Source organism: Gavialis gangeticus, unplaced genomic scaffold, assembly GCF_001723915.1.
Source record: "Gavialis gangeticus isolate Ggan-Ray unplaced genomic scaffold, GavGan_comp1, whole genome shotgun sequence".
Taxonomy (NCBI): domain Eukaryota; kingdom Metazoa; phylum Chordata; order Crocodylia; family Gavialidae; genus Gavialis; species Gavialis gangeticus.
Genome location: NW_017729029.1, coordinates 50,272,665 through 50,282,776, shown reverse-complemented (window position 1 = coordinate 50,282,776; position 10,112 = coordinate 50,272,665). Strand labels below are relative to the sequence as shown.

General features: G+C 43.5%; 1 long non-coding RNA gene across 1 annotated transcript in view; it reads right to left on the bottom strand.

Moving 5' to 3' along the window:
- The window catches only part of LOC109300760, a 749,811-nt gene that overhangs the window by 280,860 nt on the left and 458,839 nt on the right, over window positions 1–10,112 (bottom strand). Inside the window, exon 4 of the long non-coding RNA XR_002098321.1 lies at window positions 3,509–3,613. This is a non-coding gene — a long non-coding RNA (uncharacterized LOC109300760). The remainder of the gene's footprint in view (window positions 1–3,508; window positions 3,614–10,112) is intronic.

Sequence of the window (10,112 nt, the reverse complement as noted above, 5' to 3'; positions counted from 1 at the left end):
TCATGGCAGAGCCCCCTCAAGCAGCATGGGGTAGCAGCGGGGCAGCGGGGATCATCCCCCACCACTCCTGGCAGGACTCAGTGAGAGCGGGGCTTTTATTTTTAAAGGACTGGGGGGCTGGGACTGGGTAGGGCATCCATGGGAGGGGGAGTGGGCAGGGGGCAGAGGGCTCATGACAGAGCCCCTCATGCAGTGCAGGGCAGTGGGGGGTAGTAGAGGTTGCCCCCCCCACCTGGCAGCAGCTGGTGAGTGGGGGTGCTTTTTTTTTTCCAAAGAGCCGGGAGCTGGGGCTGGGTGGGGCTGGGAGAGCAGGCAGGGAATGGGGCCTGTGTGATTTGGAGATTCAGCAACAGGCGAATCTCCAAATCAGATTTGGTTGAATCGTTCAGGACAGTGATTTGAATCACCGAATCGAATTGCTGTTCCCCAAATCGGCCAAATCTGAAGCGAATACTAGCCACTTCGCACAGGCCTAATAATATATGATTTGGTGGAAAATAAGTTACTGTGAGTGAGTAAGTTACTAGGGTTATTTTTCATGGATGTTTGATCATTTTTAAAGTTAACAGATATAGACATATCTGCACCTGGGTATACACAAACATCAGACACATTATCAAGATGCAAAACTTGACTACAATAGACAAGCACATTTAGGGAGTTATAGCAATAGGTCCTTCTGCAATTTAAACTTCCCTTTACAAGATCTGACTCTCACCCTGCTTGCATTGATTTTTCTTTGGTGTAAATGCATTGACTGCATAGCAGTTACGCCTTATTTTTGTCTGTGTGAAAAGAAGTATTTTCACTCCTACAATAGAAAGGCATTTATTCTGTTTTCAAAACTTGTAAAATGACTCAGTCTCAAGATGAAGTATTATGCATCAAATTTTACCCCAGAGTCATACTTTGTTCTCTTTTTTTGGCGGATGAATTAGGAAACAATGAAAATGGAGGTTTATAAATGATAATGTTGACGCTTAATGAAATGACAAGGACCATTACAGCAGTAACACAGCTGTCAATAACTGGTTCAGAAACTTACACATTTCTGTCCCTGCCAGGCATTTGAACATAAACTACATACCATTATTATCAATATAACATTGAAAAAAATAAGAAAGGGTGGTTGCCCAGTTTACCTCTTTGCAATAGGTAAATATTAGTCTTTCATTTTTAAGTAAACTAATCTACTGTTACCATCAAAGGAAAGCAAAATATATGGTAAACACCATCAAATAGACAAGTCAACAATCTGTGCATTTGAACAGAGTACCACGGCAAACAAACAACAGCTACCATTGCAGCACATAACCATCAGACAAGACAGCTCAACGCTTGCTGAGAACGTCCAACAATAATTTGATGACACAGCATACATAATATTAAAAGCTAGATGATGTTTAGGCATTCTGACAAGGAAATAAAGAGGAACAACAAATTTGAACATTAACAATGTAAGCCATTGGCGAAGTGTAGGGGGTGCACCCCTGCAAAAAGGCACTACTAACGCTGCAGGCAGCACCTGTGGGTGGTTGCTGCATGCTACCCCCCCTTGCCACCGACACTGCTGGCAGCATCTGCGGGCAGTCCATGATTGCTGCTGGCCACCGCTGCTGGTGGCATCTGCAGGTGGTCACCGACCACTGGTTGGAGCTCGCCACCCCCCCTTGCCACTGATAGAGCTGCCACTGCCTGTGGGAGATCTCTGTGCCCCCCCCGAGCCTCTGGGGGCACACGGCATTCACAATGTAAGCCATAAGCTGTATGAACAAAATGTTTGTTTGATTATATCACTGGAATTACGTACATATTACTGGGGGTTGAATTTTTAATATTTTTATACTAAAAAATGCAGGCGATGCTTAACTTAGAGCCAAATTTTGGGTTCACTTGTGCCAGTGGAATTCTGAAGCATCTCTACTGACTTCCATTGCACTGGAGATATTTACATCCCAGTAACCAAGTGCAGAATTTAATCAGGTCAATGGCTGAAAGGCCACTTAATGTATGATCCAAATCTATGAAACAAACTGGGTGCCTATGACAAAATCTTACCCATAACTAGGTTATAAGCATTTTGAAAAATTCACACAAGTTAAGAGGCTGGTAAAAACAAGAAGAGAAAGAGAGCTTTTTCTCAACCTTGCACAACCTTGAGGCAGTTGGACCCACCACCTATATGTTCCCCTCATGGGAAATCATTTCTGTACAGCTACTCCTCCTTGGATACCCTACATGCTCTTCAACCCATGTTTACTGTAGATATGGGCTGGCTCTCCATTTAGTTGCTTCAGAGCATTCAGACTAACTCCAATAGAAAAAAACTACTGAAACTAACTTCAGGGCTGCTCCATTTTCAGCCCTCTTTTGAGTCCTTCCCTAAAACAGATGACCCTTATACCCAGCCAGCAATTTCTGGGCTTCAGTCCAACTGAGAGGTCAGGCCAGGCCGGGCTCACTGCTCCTATCTTCAAGTAGACTTCTCATCCACTTGTTTTACCGTGCACGTGTAAAGCACACATACTTGCATGCATAACTCCTGCTGTGAGCACACACATACCTATATCTTACTTGTACAAATGCAGCATGCATGTCTTCTCCAGCTGCAGCTGCTGGGCTCCCCTACTTTTCAGCCTATATCTCAGGATGTAAGCCAGGACTTAATTTGTAGTGCAACACTGCTAATGAAACCCATGTTCGTTCTTTAACCTCTTGGTGGCTGGTGCAGACTCCACAGCCTGTGACACCCCTCGAAATCCTCCTCGTGTAACAGAACATGGGATAGCTTCAATGTGGGAACGTAGGACAGCGTGGGATAGCTTCAACTGTCCTGTCAGACATACCCACCCCAAATTTAAAATGCATGCTTTACATCAATGGACTGCTGTTTCTCCTCTCTGCGCTATCCCTTGTTATACCTGCCATCTTGTGTACTAATGTGGCCTAGTGTGACACAACATAATAGCAAGATATCAATCAAAAACATAGCATCAACAGTAGAGAATAAAAGGGTATTCGATCTCTAGGTGAGGAAATGAGTGAGTTTTGTTTTTTTAAAAAAACAATATCCTGGTTTGTGTGTTCTTGGAGAGTAGAAATCCAGTGCTATATAACAACTGTATTTCAAAGAACTTTTACAAATGTTAATTATATTCATAATTTCAGCACCAAAATGTCAAAGAATCTCTTCAAGGGCTCCATTCTACAAATCAGGAGATTTGTTTAGCAGTAAAGATTACCACTTCCAGTGCTGGTGTCTGTCATTTGTACCCTGTGGCTACTTCAACAGTCAAACTTTCAAATACAAATAACAAACCCCCAAGCGTATGCAGGAACATAATGGTAGACACAGACCCCTTGGAATTAAGATGCTTCACATGAACACATTTAGTGCTCAACAAATAATTTCTGAATGTCACTGATCCTGGATTCTTTTTTTTTTAAAGCTACTTTCTGTTCCTTTGACAGATGTGTTATGCTGCATTTCATTACTTTCTCTCCTTACCTCGTTCTTCTTTTGTTTTAGATAAGTGATGAGGCTTTCGGGAAAGATTAAGCACAGGCAGGCAAAGCAATGGCCCAAACACGGTTTTAATTGGAACCTCAAATCCTGTGGAAAAAATAAGAAATTAAACCATTAATAATATGATCTTACCAGCAGACACAGTGTGTTGATGTATTTCATTTTAGGCAGCTTTTACTAAATGTCTTTCTATCAGATTTCAGCAGGTGCAAAGCCCATTAGTCAAATCACATAAAAAAAAAAAAGATTCTAGCTTTCAAATGGTAAGATTTCAGTAAAACGAGCTAAGGCTTTACAAGCGCTTACTCACATGAGCAGTCCTTAACTGTGTAAGTAATCCATCGACATTACTGAAGGGACAAATTCCCTGTATGAGTTTACACAGTCAGACTTTAAAATACTGAGTAGTTTTTCTTTTGTAGAAACTAGAACTCTTAGCCCTGTTATGTAGCATTAATCATGATGTTTTCTTATGCTGTTACAATACATTCTTTGCCTAATGAATTCTTGATAGAGTACAACCATTGTATTGCAATATGACCCACATGAAGCCAAAACATAACATTGCACAGCTCAAACTGCAAGACAAAATGCAGAGAAAGAAATTTCATTTCTCCGGAGACCAGCAAAGACGCGAAACACAAATACCTCCTTAAAAGAAAATCATAATGTCAATAATTTAATGAATCAGAGGTTATATATTATGTTTCTGGACAGATGGCAACAACACATCCAATAAAATCAAATAAAATCACCCAGATACATCATAATGTGCCTTGTTTAATTCATGTTTTATTTCAAACTATGAGATTACAGGTATTTCTAGCATCAAGATTTGTATTCATACATACCCTGCCGTAATGACCAGCTCCCTAGCACAACATCTGTAAACTTTGATCAAATGCTTTATTTCTCAAGAAAATGGAGGCCCTGATTTTTTTTTGTGATATAAACAGGTTCTGGTCTATTGACCTCACTAGACTGGCAGCATATAATTTGACCCACAGAGCTAGAAATTTCAGTTCCTCAAAATTCAATAGGCTGAGGAGAAAAATGTTCACGTTTGCTATTGCTGAATAATAAATGTATGCATAAGAAACTGATTTGTGATTAAAATCAAATTTCTGTACTGTCATTCTCAGATGTGCTAGGCCACTGGAATCTAAATGACACTCCACGTTAGGGGACTGGTTATTAATACTTGGATGGTGCCAGTCAGCGTGTTAAAGGCTCATATTGAAAATACCATTTTGAACTGCGGAACGACTCTCTCTTTATAAAAGCGCTCTTCAGTAATGATAGTTTGGGTGGCTAATACATTTAATTGTTGAAGTCTGTCACTGGAGGACTGCAGACTGGTATGTAAGTGCAAGGGCTAAGTTGATGAATTAGTCATTTTTTACTGAAATGGTTTTTTTCCCCCTAGAAAATGTGAGTTCCTTGAAACTGAAACTTTTCATAGAAACCAATTAGTTTCAACAACTATTCTGCCTGGGATGTCTTCTACATCCAGGATAGAATTTCTGGTTGGAGAACATGCCCGCGGTGGTCTGAAATGTGGTGTGCACAGGTTCAAGACCCCGTTCTCCTAAATTCGAAATGAAAACAAATGGTGGGACCTGGACATTTCTCACAAAATGCAAGTCTTGTTTTCTGGCCAGCCCCGCTCATAGTCCAATCCTTGTGTTTGTGACAGCTGGGATTCTCAACAGTTGCCTTTTATTATTTTCAGCTAAATTGAAATAAATACGTGAATGGATGAATAAATGGCATACAGTGAGGAAGACAAGAAATGTCCTTGGACAGTATCCTAATGCTCACATAGAAGCTCCCTATCCATAACCCTTTTTCAAACCTTAAAAATGCTGTCACTGACTTCCAACCATATACTTCTTGGCAATATGCTGCCTAGACCTCAGCTGCAACACATTCACCTCCATCCCTAGCAAAAAATGACACATCTCCAACATCTCCATGCTGAGCCCATGATTGCTGTTGAAAAGCACAGCTTGCCCACACATTTCCACCCTTTGTGGGCTGAGTAAAGAAATGCAGGTGTTTTAGTGGACTGCAAAACATTTCCCCAGAACCACTCTTAGGTGCTCTGCTTGGAGTATTTTACTGGGGTGGCCTTAGGGCCACTTTAAGTTGGTTGTGTTGAATGATGTTGGGGACTCAGCATGTCCAAAGCAGGAGTGTGGGGGAAAGCTGTACTTCCAAGGCTGAGGGTAGATAGACCCAAACAGTTTGCATGGGAAACTGCTGTCAGTAATAGGATTTAGACGAGAGGGATCTAAAAGAAATGCAATATCTAGCTAAAAAGAAACTAGAAGCTTTACTAATATTCAAGGGGCCTAGGGCTATATTATTCCATTTAAGAGCCACACAGAGAAACATAACTGAGTTTAGAAGGTAGGGGAGGCTCCTGGTGCTGGGGAGTATGGCTGTTACCCTCCAGCCAGGTCCCAGACAGAACTGCTCCCTGCACTCCAACATGTGTCTCCCAGACACTCCACTACAGCCCCTAGTCCCCCTATATACTTTATGCATTTTCCCTGCCACCTCAAATGCCCCCTAGCTCCACTCTGCCCTCTGTTACCCCATCTATCCCTATGCTCAGCCCTACTGCATTATGCCCAAAACTCCATCTGAACTCACCATCCCCTTCATGCTCTACTGAGTCCAACCAAGCCCCTTCACTGTCCCCATAAACCACTGCACACCACAGAGGCCCATCCCCATCCTACCCAGGCTCCCTGAACCCTTGCAGCCCATGGAGCCCTCTCCTGCCTCTCTGAAAACCCAAACCTCACTGCAGTCCTTCACGCTCACTGGGCCACCCTCACCCACAATCCTTCTTGCTCCCAACCCTCCTCATACCCTATTTTGCCCTCACAGCCCTCAACACACCCCCTCAGACCCAAACCCTATTTATCCCATTTGCCCTTTACAACCTCAACCCTATAACACTGCTGCCTGTTCTCACCCCACACCTCTATACCTCACCCCCCAAACCCCTTGGTAGACATGACTCTCCCATGGGAATCTTCCTCATCAGAAACCTTCCCAAACAGCTCTTACAACCCTGGAGCAAGTAGGACTAGGGCTGTAACTGCCCCCCTCCACCCCAGCTGCCCATAGCTTATCTCCACTACCCTCAAAACACAGAAACAAACAGTTGGGCCGGGGAAGGACTCAGTTCAGCTGCTGGCAATACCTCTTTCCAAGACCAACTCTTTTCATCCAGCCATGCCCAGCTTTATGCTGTACTGGTTGCACTGCTAGTTCAGCTTTCCACAGCTTCTATCATCTACTGTAATGAATAACCCTAAAAAGGGTCACTGTAATAACCTGCCTTTTTGCTTCACCTTTGCCTTTGACTGCTGTGGCACTGAACAGCTCAGCCCACTTTGCCCTCCCAGTCTCTTATGTGTTAGGTGTTTGAATCCCCTAGGAACAAAGCCACCCAGTACAGGCTCCTAGACAGCAGCAAACCTTTATTAGACATGCTGGGGAATGATCAGAAAAATATTACTAGGAGTAGATAATAGACAGGATAATTGTAGAAGAAAGGGTAGTTTGATTAAAGGAAGATCAAGGGTTCTTAACACCTACAGACTAGAGTGAAGAGATTAGCATAAATCAAGTAGGTAATAATGAGCCATTAATTTAATTGATTCACTCAGCTAAAGCTGAATAGAAATGCAGCCTTACCTGACACAGAGTTTGTTTTAAACTTTGAGTGAACAGGACTCAAAAGGTCAAACCTCTCCCTCTCCCCTGGAGCTGCCCCTGAATGTATACATAATACAGTTCTAGATACTTTAGAAGTGAAAATAATAAATGATATATGTAAATGCACTACTCCTCTTTGTTAGCTGATTTTAGGGCTCTGACTAAAGCAGCTAGAATCTAAGCAACATAACATCCAAATCCACAAAATCCTATTGGAATTTTCTGGGGTTTTTTCACATAAGCCCCTGAAACCCACTACTTAAAATTGCTATCATCTGAAACCAATAAACAAAAAATAAATTCTGGAATAGCACGCACCTACACTACACTACACACACACACACACACACACACACACACACACACACACACACACACACACACACACACACACACTGCCCCCAGGGAAATAATTTTGCCAGACTTCCATCCACGCTCCTGAAATCCTGCTCACCCGGTGGGAAGTATAGCTGCCTGATCCCATCTAGAGATAAAGAGTGACTCTTTCGTAGGAGGAAAGTAAAGCAGGGTGGGCTGGAGGGCATCCTAAGAACAGTCAATCTCAGGAAGAAAGCACAGGCTGAGGTTCTTACCTATAGGGTTTACAGTCAGTCTTTCCTGAAGCATCATATTATTATTTCTTCCTCAGTGATTCTTTCCCATCTTCCTGCTCACCTTTGAAGCCTTGTTTGACAGACTATAATCTCTTTAATAATAGGGCCACAGCCTATTATTATCTATGGTCAGAATTTCCAAAGGTGCCTAAGGAAGACCGACATCATTCTCTCGCTAATGTTCAATTCATTTAATCTCAATTCTTTCTATCTGAATGGAATCAAGGAACTGTCTTGTGGGGTCTTTAATAAACCAGCTGGGTTCACAGCAAAGCATAAGTTTACAAATTCCAGCCTATGTGATCATATAAATGGACTCTAACATGTATGAAGCATTTTGATATTATGGCAAACTTCATGAAGACAAATTTGAACACCTAAGTCAGGGTGTATGTATTCCACTGAGGAGAAGTTGGGTATACAACACATTCCAATTTGGTGTCAGTAAAATACAGCCACCTTTGTTGCAAGTTATGATGATGAACCTCACACTTCTGGCATGTACAGGAGTTAATCAGTAATGTCTTTTTGCTATGCCCTTTCCCTATCCCTAGCCCTTCAGTGAAAACACAGAGTAGAGCAACCCTACTGATCATTCAGTGCCTTTACTTCTAGAGTCCTGATTAAAAGATTCAGTAGCTACATGGAAGAAGGTTATGAGACCATGTAGACCAAACGCCACAAAGAACCATATTTACTCTAAGGTACATAACAGGGCTGTGCGAAGCTTCAGGTGCCGATTTGATTCAGAGGAGATTCGACCCAATGCGGTGGCTGAATCTCCAAATCAAAATCGAATCAAGGGACCAATTAAAAGGTCCAAATCGATTTGAAGCTCTCTGAATTGATTCAGAAAAGATTTGGAGAGCTTTGGCAATTCAGGCAGTCCTTGCTCACTGCAGCAGGGAGCTGGACCTGACTCCATGCTGGTAAGTAGGGGGTAGGGGAGGGGAGGCTGGAGGAATAGGGAGGGGCCATGGGGGGGTCCCAGTCCCACCAAGTGCCCCCCAACCACTGTCCACTCTCCCAGGCCCCACCATGGCTGCCCCACCAAGCCCCAGCTCCTGGTTATTTAAGAAAAATCCCCTACTCACCGGAGGCTGCCAGGCGGGGGGGAGGGGGTGATTCACGCTGCCCTGCAGTGCCCCGTGCCATGTGGGGGGCTCTCCCATGAGCCCCCTGACCATCACCTGCTCTCCCAGCCCCGCCCCATGGCTGCCCCACCCACCCCAGCTCCCAGCCCTTTAAAAAAATTAATAAAAATGCCCCAACTAACCAGCTATTTCAGCAGCCTTGGGGCTTCTGGGGGCTTGTGACAGAGCCCCCCACACATCATGGGGCATTGGGGGCAGTAAGGATTGCCCTTGCCCTGCCCTGAAGGATCCGGTGATGCTAAGCCTTTTTTTTTTTTTTTTTTGAAGGGCTGGGAGGTGGAGCAGGTGGGGCAGCCATGGGGGATGGCTGGGAGAGTGGGTGGGAGTTAGGGGGCTCATAGCAGAGCCCCCCATGCAGCATGGGGCAGTGGAGGGCAACAGGGATCACACCCCTCCCAGCAGCAGCTGGTGAGTGCGGGCTTTTTTTTTCCCAAAGAGCTGAGAGCCAGGGCTGGGTGGGGCTGGGAGAGTGGGTGGGGGATGGGACCTGTGTGATTCGACGATGCAGCTGATTTGGTAACAGCTAAATCGATTACGCACAGTGAATTGAATAACTGAATCGAATCACTGTCCCCCAAATTGGTTGAATCCGAATCCAAAGTGAATGCTAGCTGCCACTTTGCACAGGCCTAGTACATAACCATTATTATTACCATTATCAATTATTTATGTATCTGTACAAATAAGCCTGACTCTAGGGCATTCACTAGCAGATAACTCCTTAACATGGAGTCCTGGTGACTGGAGTCTCACCTAAATAATGATGTAAGGCAAATTTGGCCACCTTATCTGTAAGGTGACAGTAAAGGTCTCAGCTAAGCTACTTTGCAAATTTCAGGTTCTAAAGCATGCAGTTATGTTTCTCAAGTTCTGGTAGAATGACATTTAATGTGAACAGGAGCAGTCAATTTGTTTAGCTCATAGGAGATCTGGGTAGAGTCAGAGGTCACTTTTAAGAGTATTTGTGATGATGAACTTGATCTCTAGGCTTGCTTAAAGAGACTACAAATAATCTAGGTATCCAAAAACTGCTTTATTCTACAAAGATAATAAAATAAGAGACCTTTTTTTTTTTTTTTTTTT